General features: G+C 34.4%; 1 non-coding gene across 1 annotated transcript; it reads left to right on the forward strand.

Moving 5' to 3' along the window:
- The first annotated feature begins 11,062 nt into the window (after nucleotides 1-11,062).
- Nucleotides 11,063-11,169, forward strand: LOC141503711 (U6 spliceosomal RNA). The gene has a single exon (XR_012473039.1). It is a non-coding gene; the product is annotated as a U6 spliceosomal RNA (small nuclear RNA).
- Nucleotides 11,170-11,371: the final 202 nt, after the last annotated feature.

The raw sequence follows: 11,371 nt of genomic DNA on the forward strand, positions 1-11,371 counted from the left end.
TGGCCTCTTGCCATGAACCATAGTGCACCACACATAGACTGCAATCAGTTTCCATGCACATTGCTGCTTTGGCATGGGAACCACCATTCCTGATTTAGGTCATTCGTCTCACATTTGTGATAATATAGCAAAGGTCTTGCTGTATTTCTGTTCCAAGTAAAAGTATGTAAAAGACCCATAACAGCTTTGCTCTATTTTATGTAAATTGAATGCTCTGGTAATTCTCAGCCTCTCCTAAGGAATGAACTTGAAGCAAATCCATTCCCCATGGCTCTTTAAAGGGGTTGACTTAGCCCTCGGGACCAGAGCCCTTCCAAATGTCAAGATTGGCATTCTCTTTGCTCTGATCCATAAACACATTAAAAGAAAGAAAAAAGTTCAAACAGGAGATTCTAAGCATTCTTCTGAAAATTCCATTAAGAAACTACTTTTGCAGGGTTGGTTGCTACTTCCACCACCACCGGTCATGCTTACCATTTTTTTTTTCATAGCCACCAACTCTATGTATTGTGTAGTCCTAAGCCAGACAATATTGATTAATACCAAGTCAGGAAAATGACGGATTTGACAATTCTGCATTACATCAGAGGTTAATTTAAGAACTAACAACTGTAAACAGCACTTTTGGGGCCAATGGGGGGGGATTCTTAATAATCTAAACTATACAAAAAATAGAATTGACATTCCTAAATGTAGTAAATTACCCATCACTAGAGGTTTGTAGGGAGGGGAATTTTGTATTATTTTGGTTTTCCATGAATGGAAGAACTTTTGTAGAGTAGATTAATTCATTGGACAGAGCTTTAAGATAGATGACATCATAAGAACCTTTTTTAATTCTGAGATTTAATGACTAAAATTAATAATCTTTTTGTATATCAAAAATCTTTCTGCTAAAAAAACACTTTGAATGGTCTCTTTTGACCTTAGAGAAAATATTCAGTTTCTATATTATCATTCAAAACTCAACAACATCTGAAGCTCATTTATTATCCCAATTTTTGCAACCATTAAGTGTTTGTACTTAGTCAGATTTTTGGTTTCTTGAAGACATGGACAGGTATTTTATTTCTTTGGTATTCAGTGCCAGGGACACAGGAAAAACAATCAATAGTAAGTAATTGATTTATGCCTTCTTTTGAACAAGGCATTTGTAATCAGAATCCCATATTCTAAATTGTAATTATCTACCATTTCATATTATTCTGTCTTTGCCATGTTTTAATTGAATGCCCCAATAGACTGTAAGGCTACAAAAAGGAGGGATCATATTTTTCTAATTCTTTTGCAACTCCTGAAATAACTAACAAAAATTAGAGTTCAGTTATAAATGTTTCTTTCCAGTTGATCATATCTGCACATTCACCTATGGGTTTTGAACTTTTTTCCCATGTACTCATTTCCATTATATAGAAACAATGGCTCCTTTACCTCAGACTGCCTGAACTTTTCCTCATCTCTCCAGTTGTAAATTAAATTTATTGTGTACCTTAAATATCTTAAAATTATTGTGCATTAGTCTGTATATATCATTTATTTATCTATATAAGATTTTATCCTCTCAGGAGAATGCAAGTTTCATGAGATCAGGGAGGGTTTCATTTTTGTGTTTGTATACCCAGCACTCAGGGCGGAATCTAGCACATGGATGCTTAATAAATGATTTTAATGTCAAAAGCTCTCATGGATTCATCCCTTTAAAATTATTCTGAAATCTACATTTCCTGAGATGTAATCCCATATATCTAATTGACTTATGAACATTTTTACCCAGGTGTCCCATTTATATTACATACTTGAATTTTCAAAACTAAGCTTATTTTATTTTTTCCTTTATCCAACTCTCCTAATTTCTTATTTAGGTCCCCATCATCCTATTAGTCAGTGACCTGTGTTTTCAACCTAAGAGTCCTCTTTGACTCTTCACTCAAATTCACCCACCATCTAGTCACTAACCAAAATTTATTTATTCATTGTCCTCAATATATCTTGAATTCATTCCCTTCATTTCACTCGTACCACAATCATCCTGTATCATTCCTCATCAGCTCTCTCCTAGTCTATTGTAACAACCTTGTAATTTGTCATAGGATTTAGAACTAAAAGAGTCCTTGAATGATACATAATACAATCCTTCATTATAAATAAAGAACTGGAGAGGTGAAATGCACCCAGAGAGAAAAGAGTAGGAATAAGATTTTCTTGGAAATATCTTTTGAAATAAATAGAATTGAGATGTGTCCTAAATAGCTTAGGTCCAATCTCTTCAGTGTCCTATTCATTTTAGCTTTCCTAGACATAGTCTGACCATCAGATGTTTTAAACTCTTCCTGAACTTCCAACACCTCCAGCATGGGCTCATTCATGGATTATTTAACTCAGTCAGTAAGCATTTAAGAATTAATAGTTGTTCTTTCTATTCAAAAATGATCATGCCATCATAAAGATGATGATGGAGCCAGGAAGTAGAAATGACAAAGGAGAATATATCAAGCATGAGGGACATTCTGTGAAAAGTTCAGAATTGGGAGATGGTTTCCTTGTTTGAGATAGAGCAGCAATCAATATCACCAAATACTCATGTTAAGGAAGAACATGTAAAATAAAGTTTTAAAATGTGAAGGAAGTAAGTTTATGAAGAATCTTAAACACCGGTGGGTGGAAGGGTCATTAATATGTGATTTTAGAGGTTAGAGGGAGGTGATTTAAATCAAGAGAAATTTTCTCTTGGTTCTATTCTTTTTAAACTGTCAATATTCCTTATTCATGTTATAGAGTTAAACTCTGTATGCCACAATATAATTTTCCCTTGGACACCATGGAATTTGAGTGCCTCTGATCTGTGCTTTCTTCCAGTTCTACTCCCAAATCATCACCTCCAGTAAGACTCAGGTTAGGAAAAGAGCTAATGGACTTACTATTCATTAATGGTGACTAATATTAATGATAATTTTAAGAAAACACATGTGCTCATACACCACACACACACACACACACACACACAAAGACAAACTGACCTTGCAGGTTTTCAACCTGGTTTTATCCATCAAGATTTAGTCTGGTACATTTTGAAGGACTATTTGTAAAGGTTTCCCAACACTGCTATTTTGGTTTCAGTCCTTTTTCTGCTATTGATTTTCATAAGATTGTAACCAAATACCAGAATGACTTTGTTTATGGATTGGTTGAAAGTCAGCAGTTCATACATCTAAAAACTTGAAAGAAACTTAAAGATCATCTAGTCCAATTTATTCATTTTACAGATGGGGAAATTGAGACCAAGAAAGATTAAATGGCTTGTCCAATATGACAATGCAAGTGAGAATGGAAATATTTGAACCCAGGTCCTCTGACACCAAACCCACTGCTTATTTCACTGTCTGAAACAGTCTATAGGTTCTCCATTTTTATTGTTTTGCTCTTATTTTCGCAAGATCTAGAAGGAAGCTTAGGGGAATATGAAAGAGATTCCAGTGATCCCAGGGTAGATATTTCTGAAACTTACTACCTGTGAGACCTTAGGCAGGTTACCCTAGGTTTCAGTTTCCTCATCTGAAATAATATTATAAATCAATGACATCTTCAATATCTCTAGTTTTATGATTACAACTAATTTATAGGCAGAAACAATACAACTATTATAAGACAAAAAAAGTCAAAAATATGAATCTGTTTTAGGGAGAGAGAAAGAGAGAGAGGGAGAGATTATGTTGTCCAACTCCAGATGAGAAAACTCAAAGTCATTAAGGGAACTTGCCAGAATTTGAACATTTTTTGCCTCCAAATCAAGGACTTTTTTAAACTGTGCTATGATGTCTTGAAGTAGAGTTTGGCAAGGTATGGAAGATGCAGCAAAAAATAAGAAGTACAGAAACAGCATCCCCAGGATTTGTGAGACACAGGAAATAGGAAAAGGCATTGCCAGTCTTGGAAAGGGTTACTCAAGAGTTAGAATCCTTAGAAGATGGGCAGAGTTTCAGGAAATGTGAGGAGATGCAAGAAATATTAGAGAAAGCAATAAAGAATTAAAAAGAATTTGTTCTCATTGGGGTAGAGATTCCAAAGGACACAACTGAAGGGACAAATATCCCCAAATCGCATATACATATTTACATATATATATATATATATATATATATATATATATATATATATATATGCAATGTTATATATTTAATGATATAAACATACTGGTACGTGTATGTCTGATGCAAATGCCAAAAATTCTTTATAGTAACATGTATTTTTATACATATGTCTCTATGTGTGTATGCATGTAAATATATATTTTGATGGCAAAATATACTTTAATATATATGGTTAGGGATTAAACGTGTGGTCTTTTTTATACTATTTTGAGTTTGTTTTTTGAGTTTTACAAGATTTACCCTAATCTTACTTCCCTCCTCCCAACCCCCACAAAAGGCAATTTGCCAGTCCTTACATTATTTCCGTGGTATACATTGATCCAAATTGAATATGATGAGAGAGAAATCATATCCTTAGGGAAGCAACATAAAGTAAAAGAGATAGCAAGATCAGACAATAAGATATCAGTTTTTTTTCCTAAATTAAAGGTAATAGTCCTTGGTCTTTCTTCAAACTCCACAATTCTTTCTCTGGATACAGATGGTTTTCTCCATTGCAGACAGCCCCAAATTGTCCCTGATTGTTGCACTGATGGAATGAGCAAGTCCATCAAGGTTGATCATCACCCCCATGTTGCTGTTAGGATGTACAGTGTTTTTCGGGTTCTGCTCATCTCACTCAGCATCAGTTCATGCAAATCCCTCCAGGTTTCCCTGAAGTCCCATCCCTCCTGGTTTCTAATAGAACAATAGTGTTCCATAACATACATATAATACAGTTTGCTAAGCCATTCCCCAAATGAAGGACATTTACTTGAATTCCAAGTCTTTGCAGGCACAAACAGGGCTGCTATGAATATTTTTGTACAAGTGATGTTTTTACCCTTTTTCATCATGACTTCATGGTATAGGCTCAGTACTCATATTGCTGGATCAAAGGGTATGCACATTTTTGTTGCCCTTTGGGCATAGTTTCAAATTGCTTTCCAGAAAGGTTGGATGAGTCACAGCTCCACCAACAATGTACTAGTGTCCGAAATTTCTCATATCCCTTCCAACATTGATCATTGTCCTTTCTGGTCATATTGTGCAGTCTGAGAGGTGTGAAGTGGTACCTCAAAGATGCTTTAATTTGCATTTCTCTAATAATTAATGATTTAGAGCAATTTTCATATGACTATGGATCTCTTTGATCTCATCAGTAAATTGCCTTTGCCTATCCTTTGACCATTTTTCAATTGAGGAATGTCTTTTTTTTAAAAAAAAATTACTCAGTTTTCTGTATATTTTAGAAATGAGTCCTTTGACAGAAATATTAGTTGTAAAGATTGTTTCCTGGTTCACTACATTTTTTTTTTGATCTTGGTTACATTGGTTTTGTCTGCACAAAAGCTTTTTAATTTAATATAATCAAAATCATCTAGTTTGTTTTTAATGATGTTCTCCATCTCTTCATTAGTCATAAATTGCTTCCCTTTCCATAGATCTAATAGTTAAACTACTCCTTGATTTTCTAGTTTGCTTATTAAGTTGTTTTTTTATATCTAAATCCTGTATGAATTTTGATATTATCTTGGTATAGATTGTGAGGTGTTCGTCTAATCTAAGTTTCTTCCATACTAACTTCCAATTTTCCCAGCAGTTTTTATCAAAGAGAGAGTTTTTATCCCAATAACTGGATTCTTTGGGTTTATCAAACAGCACATAACTATAAATGCTTGCTGCTATTCTACCTAGTCTATTTCATCGATCCACCACTCTATTTCTTAGCCAATACCAGACAGTTTTGATGCCTTAAAATATAATTTTAGATCTGGTAGGGCTAAGCCACCTTCCTTTTGCACTTTTTTCATTGAATCCCTGGAAATTCTCGACTTTTTATTTCTCCATATGATTTTACTTACCACCTTTTCTAAATCATTAAAGTATTTTTTTTTTGTAATTTTGATTGGTAGGGTACTAAACAGATAGTTTAATTTTGGAAGAACTGTTCTTTATATTATATTAGCTCAACCTATCCATGGGCAGTTGATATGTGCCCAGTTATTTAAATCTGATTTTTGTGAGAAGTGTTTTGTAATTTTTTCAAAAAGTTTCTGAGTCTGCCTTAACAAATAGACTCTCAGGTATTTCATACTGTCTGAGGTTACTTTGGGTTTTTTTTTTTTTTTTTGCAAGGCAAATGGGGTTAAGTGGCTTGCCCAAGGCCACACAGCTAGGTAATTATTAAGTGTCTGAGACCAGATTTGAACCCAGCTACTCCTGACTCCAAGGCCGATGCTTTATCCAGTGCGCCACCTAGCTGCCCCTGAGGTTACTTTGAATGGGATTTCTCTTTCTAGCTCTTCATGCTGTATCTTGCTAGTCATATAAGGAAAAGTTGAGAATTTATGAGGATTTGTTTTATATTCAGCAGCTTTGCTAAAGCTACTAATTTGTTTCCAGTTTTTTGGATGATTTTTTGGGATTCTCTAGGTATACCCTCATGTCATCTGCAAAGAGGGAGAGTTTTGTCTCTTCCTTCCCAAATCTAATTCCTTCAATTTCTTTTTCTTTTCTTATTGCTGAAGCTAACATTTTTAATATGACATTGAATTTTAGTGGTGATAATGAGCATCCTTGTTTCACCTCAATCTTATTGGGAATGCCTCTAGTCTCTCCCCATTGAATATAATGCTTGTTGATGGTTTCAGATAGATCCTGACTATTATTCTAAGGAACAACTCATTCATTCCTATACTCTCTAGTGTTTTTAGTAGGAATGGATGCTTTATTTTGCCAAAAGCTTTTTCAGCATCTATTGATATGATCATATATTTTCTGATAAGTTTGTTGTTGATATAATTGAGTATATTAACAGTTTTCCTAATATTGAACCAACTCTGCATTCCTGGGATAAATCCTACTTGATCATAATCTATTATCCTAGTGATAACTTATTGTAATTGTTTTGCTAAGATTTTATTTAAGATTTTTGCATCTATATTCATCAGGGGGATAGGTCTATAATTTACTTTCTCTGTTTTAACTTCCTGGTTTAGGTATCAGCACCATATTGGTGTCATAGAAAGAGTTAGGCAGACTTCTGTCTTTCCCTATTTTTAAAAAGAGTTTATATAGAATTGTACCCAATTGTTCCTTAAATGTTTGGTAGAATTCATTTGTGAATCCATCAAGCCCTGGAGATTTTTTTCATAGGGAGTTAAATGATGATTTGTTGAATTTCTTTTTCTGAGATAGGTTTGTTTAGGTATTTAATCTCCTCTTCATTTTTCTTGGGCAACTTATATTTTTGTAAATATACCTCCATTTCATTTAGGTTGTCAAATTTATTGGCATAGAGTTGGACAAAATAATTTCGAATTATTGCTCTAATTTCCTTCTCATTGATAGTGAGTTCACCTTTTTCATTTATGATACTGGCAATTTGGTTTTCTTCTTTCTTTTTTTAATAAAATTGAGTAGAGGTTTATCAATTTTGGGGGGTTTTCATAAAACCAATACTTGGTTTTATTTATTAATTCAATAGTTTTTTGCTTTCAATTTTATTAATTGCTCCTTTGATTTTTTAGAATTTCTAATTTGGTATTTAATTGGAGGTTTTTAATTTGCTCTTTCTCTAATTTTTTAGTTACATATTTAGTTCATTGATTTCCTCTTTCACTAATTTATTCATGTAAGCATTTAAAGATGTAATATATCCCCTGATAACCACTTTGAGGGAATCCCATAGGTTTTGGTTTGTTTTTTCATTATTGTCATTATATAGGATAAAATATTTAATTCTTTCTATAATTTGTTGTTTGATCCACTCATTCCTTAAAATGAGATTATTCAGTTTCCAATTAGTTCTTGGTCTATATCTCCCTGGCCCAATATCACATATGATTTTTATTGCATTATGATCTGAGAAAGATGAAACTATTTCTGTCTTTCTGCAATTGATTATTAGGTGTTTATGCCACAGTACAAGGTCAGTTTTTGTGTAAGTGCCATGTACTGCAGAAAAAAAGGTATATTCCTTTCTTTCCCCATTCATTTTCCTCCATACGTTTATCATATCTAGGTTTTCTAACAATATATTTACCTCCTTAACATCTTTCTTGTTTATTTTATGATTCAATTTATCTAAATCTGAGAGCAGGAGGTTGAGTTCTCCTATTAGTAGAGTTTTGCTTTCTATGTCTCCCTGTATTTCTTTCAGCTCCTCCTCTAAGAATTTGGGTGCCATCCCATTGGGTACATGTATATTCAGTATTGAAATCACATTATTGTCTATGTTACCTTTTAGGAGGATATAGTTTCCTTCCTAATCTCTTTTAATACTATCTATTTTTGTAGCTGCTTTGTTTGAGATAAGGATTGCTACCCCTCCTTTTTCACTTCAGCTGAAGCAAAATATATTTTGCTCCAATGTTTTGCCTTTACTCTATGTGTATCTCTCTGCTTCAAATGCGTTCTTGTAAGCAGCATATTGTAGGATTCTGGTTTTTAATCCAGTCTGCTATTCACTTACATTTAAAGGTAGAGTTCATCCCATTCATGTTCACAGTTATAATTACTTACTCTGTATTGCCCTCCATGATATCTTCCCTCTGTTTGTATTTTCCCCCTTTTCCCCCTTTACCCATATTCCTCAATATTTTGTTTCTGAATACCACCATCTTCAGTGGGTGTGACCTCCTATGTCTACCCCTCCCCTTTCTTTCCCCTTTCCTTTTTTTCTCTTTTCCCTTCCCCTCCTTCTGTTAGTACCCTTTTTTTCTCCCCCTCCCTGTTTCTGTCCCCCCTCCCTTTTTCTCCTTTTTAAATTTGAAAGGTAAGATTCAGGCGTTTTTCATCTCCTCCCTTCTTCCTCTCTATTACAATAGGTCTTTCATACCTCTTAATGTAATGAGATTTGCCCCATTCAGTCACCTCCCTCCTTCTATCTCCTTCCTGTCCCCCTTTTTAAGGAGAAAGTGTTTTTTAAATCATTCTAAGTCATAGAAAATCCTGAGTATCCATCACTTCTGGCTTAGTATATTATAATAGAGTTACAATTCATGAGAGTTATTAGAGTCTTTCTCTCAAGTAGGGATATAGCCAGTTTCATCCCATTTGGTAGCAGGATCATTGCTAAGTTATGAGTGTCTATCACTTCTGGCTAAGTATATTTTCTCTGATGGAATTACAATTCTCATGAGTTATGAGAATCTTTTTTTCCCATGCTTGGATATATCCAGTTTCATCTTATTGGATAGTAGGTTGTTTTCTCTTTAGCCCCCCCATTTTTTTACCTTTTTTATGTGTCTCTTGAACCTCCTATTTGGTGTTCAAATTTTCTATTTAGCTCTGGTTTTTTCATCAGGAATTGTTGGAAGTTTTGCATTCCATTAAATGTCCATCTTTTCCCCTGAAAGAGAAGACTCAGTTTTACTGGATACTGGATTCTTGGCTGCATTCCCAGCTCCCTTGCTCTTCAGAATATCTCATTCTATGCCCTTCAGTCCCTTAATGTTGACTCAGCTAGGTCCTGTGTGAGCCTTACTGTGGCTCCTTGGTATTTAAATTGGTTCTTTCTGGCTGCATGCTGGATTGTCTCTTTTATCTGATAGTTTTGTAATTTGGCCACAATATTCCTTGGGGATTTTCATTTTGGGATCTCTTTAAGGAGGAGAATCGAAGTATTCTTTTAATAAATATTTTGCCCTCTGGTTCTATGATATCAGGACAATTTTCCATCACTAAATCCTGTAATATTAAATCCAGGCTTTTGTTTCCCTCTTCAATGTTTTCGGGAAGGCTGATAATTCTCAGGTTGTCCCTTCCTGATCTGTTCTCTAGGTGAGTGATTTTGCGGATGAGTCATTTAACATTCTCTTCTATTTTTTATATATTTTTTTGGTTTTTGTTTATCAGACTCTTGTTGTCTCATGAAGTCTTTAGTTTCCACAGGCTCCCTTCTTTTTTTAGAGAAGAATTTTCTTCATTTACCTTTTGCAACTCCTTTTCCAATTGGTCAATTCTATTTTTCTAAGAATTTTCTATTTTACTAATTGAGGTTTTGAGAGAATTGTTTTCTTGTTGCAAGGTGTTAATTTTCTCTCCCAAATTTTCCAATTGTTTTTTTTTAATCTCCTTCCTTATTTCTTCAAGGAAGTCTTTCTGTGCTGGAGAGCAGGTCACATTCTCCTCAGAGGTTCTAGGTCTCTCTGAGTTAGTGTCATTTCCTTCCAAGAATTTTTCTATAACTCTTCTTTGACCCAGTTTTTCTTCATTTTCCTAAAAACTTTTGATGGTGGGGGCTGGTTCAAAGTCGTTTGGTGTAGGGATCCCTAGAGGCTTTACTCACTAAGTATAATATCTCTAGTTGGCCAGTAGGTTGTGCTAGAGGTTTTGCTCAGTGAGTGCAATATCTCAAGCTCCCAGTAGGGGGTGCTAGAGGTTTTGCTCACTGAACACAGTATCTCCAGACGGCCAGCAGGGGGTTCTGGTTGCTTTCTCTGGAGTGTCTGTGACCTTGATTGTCACAAAATAAAGTATTGTGACAATTTGTGACGTTGTATATAAATATTTTAGGCCAAAAGTTTGATGATGTTTCTTTTTTTGTTGTTGTTATTTGGTGAACAATGATTGTCTTTCCTGTTATTCCCTTCTCCCATACTGTACTTATTTACTCTCTTTGGCATCTAGCATGGCAGATATTAAAAAGTAGTTTTCTCCTTCCTGGTCATTTGGTTAAAAACCTTTTGCTGTTGAGACTTTTCCTTATGTCTGCAAAACTCTACTTAAATATATTTTGCAACTCTTTTCTAAGTGATCTCCAGCTAAGATGAAGTTCTTATAGTTTATAACCAAAACCTTTTTCTTTCATTAAAACAAAATAAAACTGTGGGTTTAATTTTTTTAATTTATAAATTTGTAAAATATATTTTTCTTGCCTTCCTCCACTGGAAAAAAGGGAAAGAATAATAAAGTTCTCAAAAGTATGTATGCTGGCTTTGGCAGCACATTTACTAAAACTGAAACTATGTAGAGAATATTAGTACAGCCCTTGCACAAGGATGACATGCAAATTTGTGAAGCGTTCCAAAAGTATGCTTCAATGTACATTCAGAGTTGATCACTTTTCTCTCTGGATATGGAAAACATTTTTGTCATAGGTATTTTGGGATTGTCTTTGGTGATTATCTTCATAAGAATAGCTAAGTCTTTCACAGTTAATCATCTTTAAAAATTACTGTTTCTGGGGGTGGCTAGGTAGCACAGTGGATAGAGCACTGGCCCTGGAGTCAGGAGTA

Source organism: Macrotis lagotis, chromosome X (genome assembly GCF_037893015.1).
Source record: "Macrotis lagotis isolate mMagLag1 chromosome X, bilby.v1.9.chrom.fasta, whole genome shotgun sequence".
Lineage (NCBI taxonomy): Eukaryota > Metazoa > Chordata > Mammalia > Peramelemorphia > Peramelidae > Macrotis > Macrotis lagotis.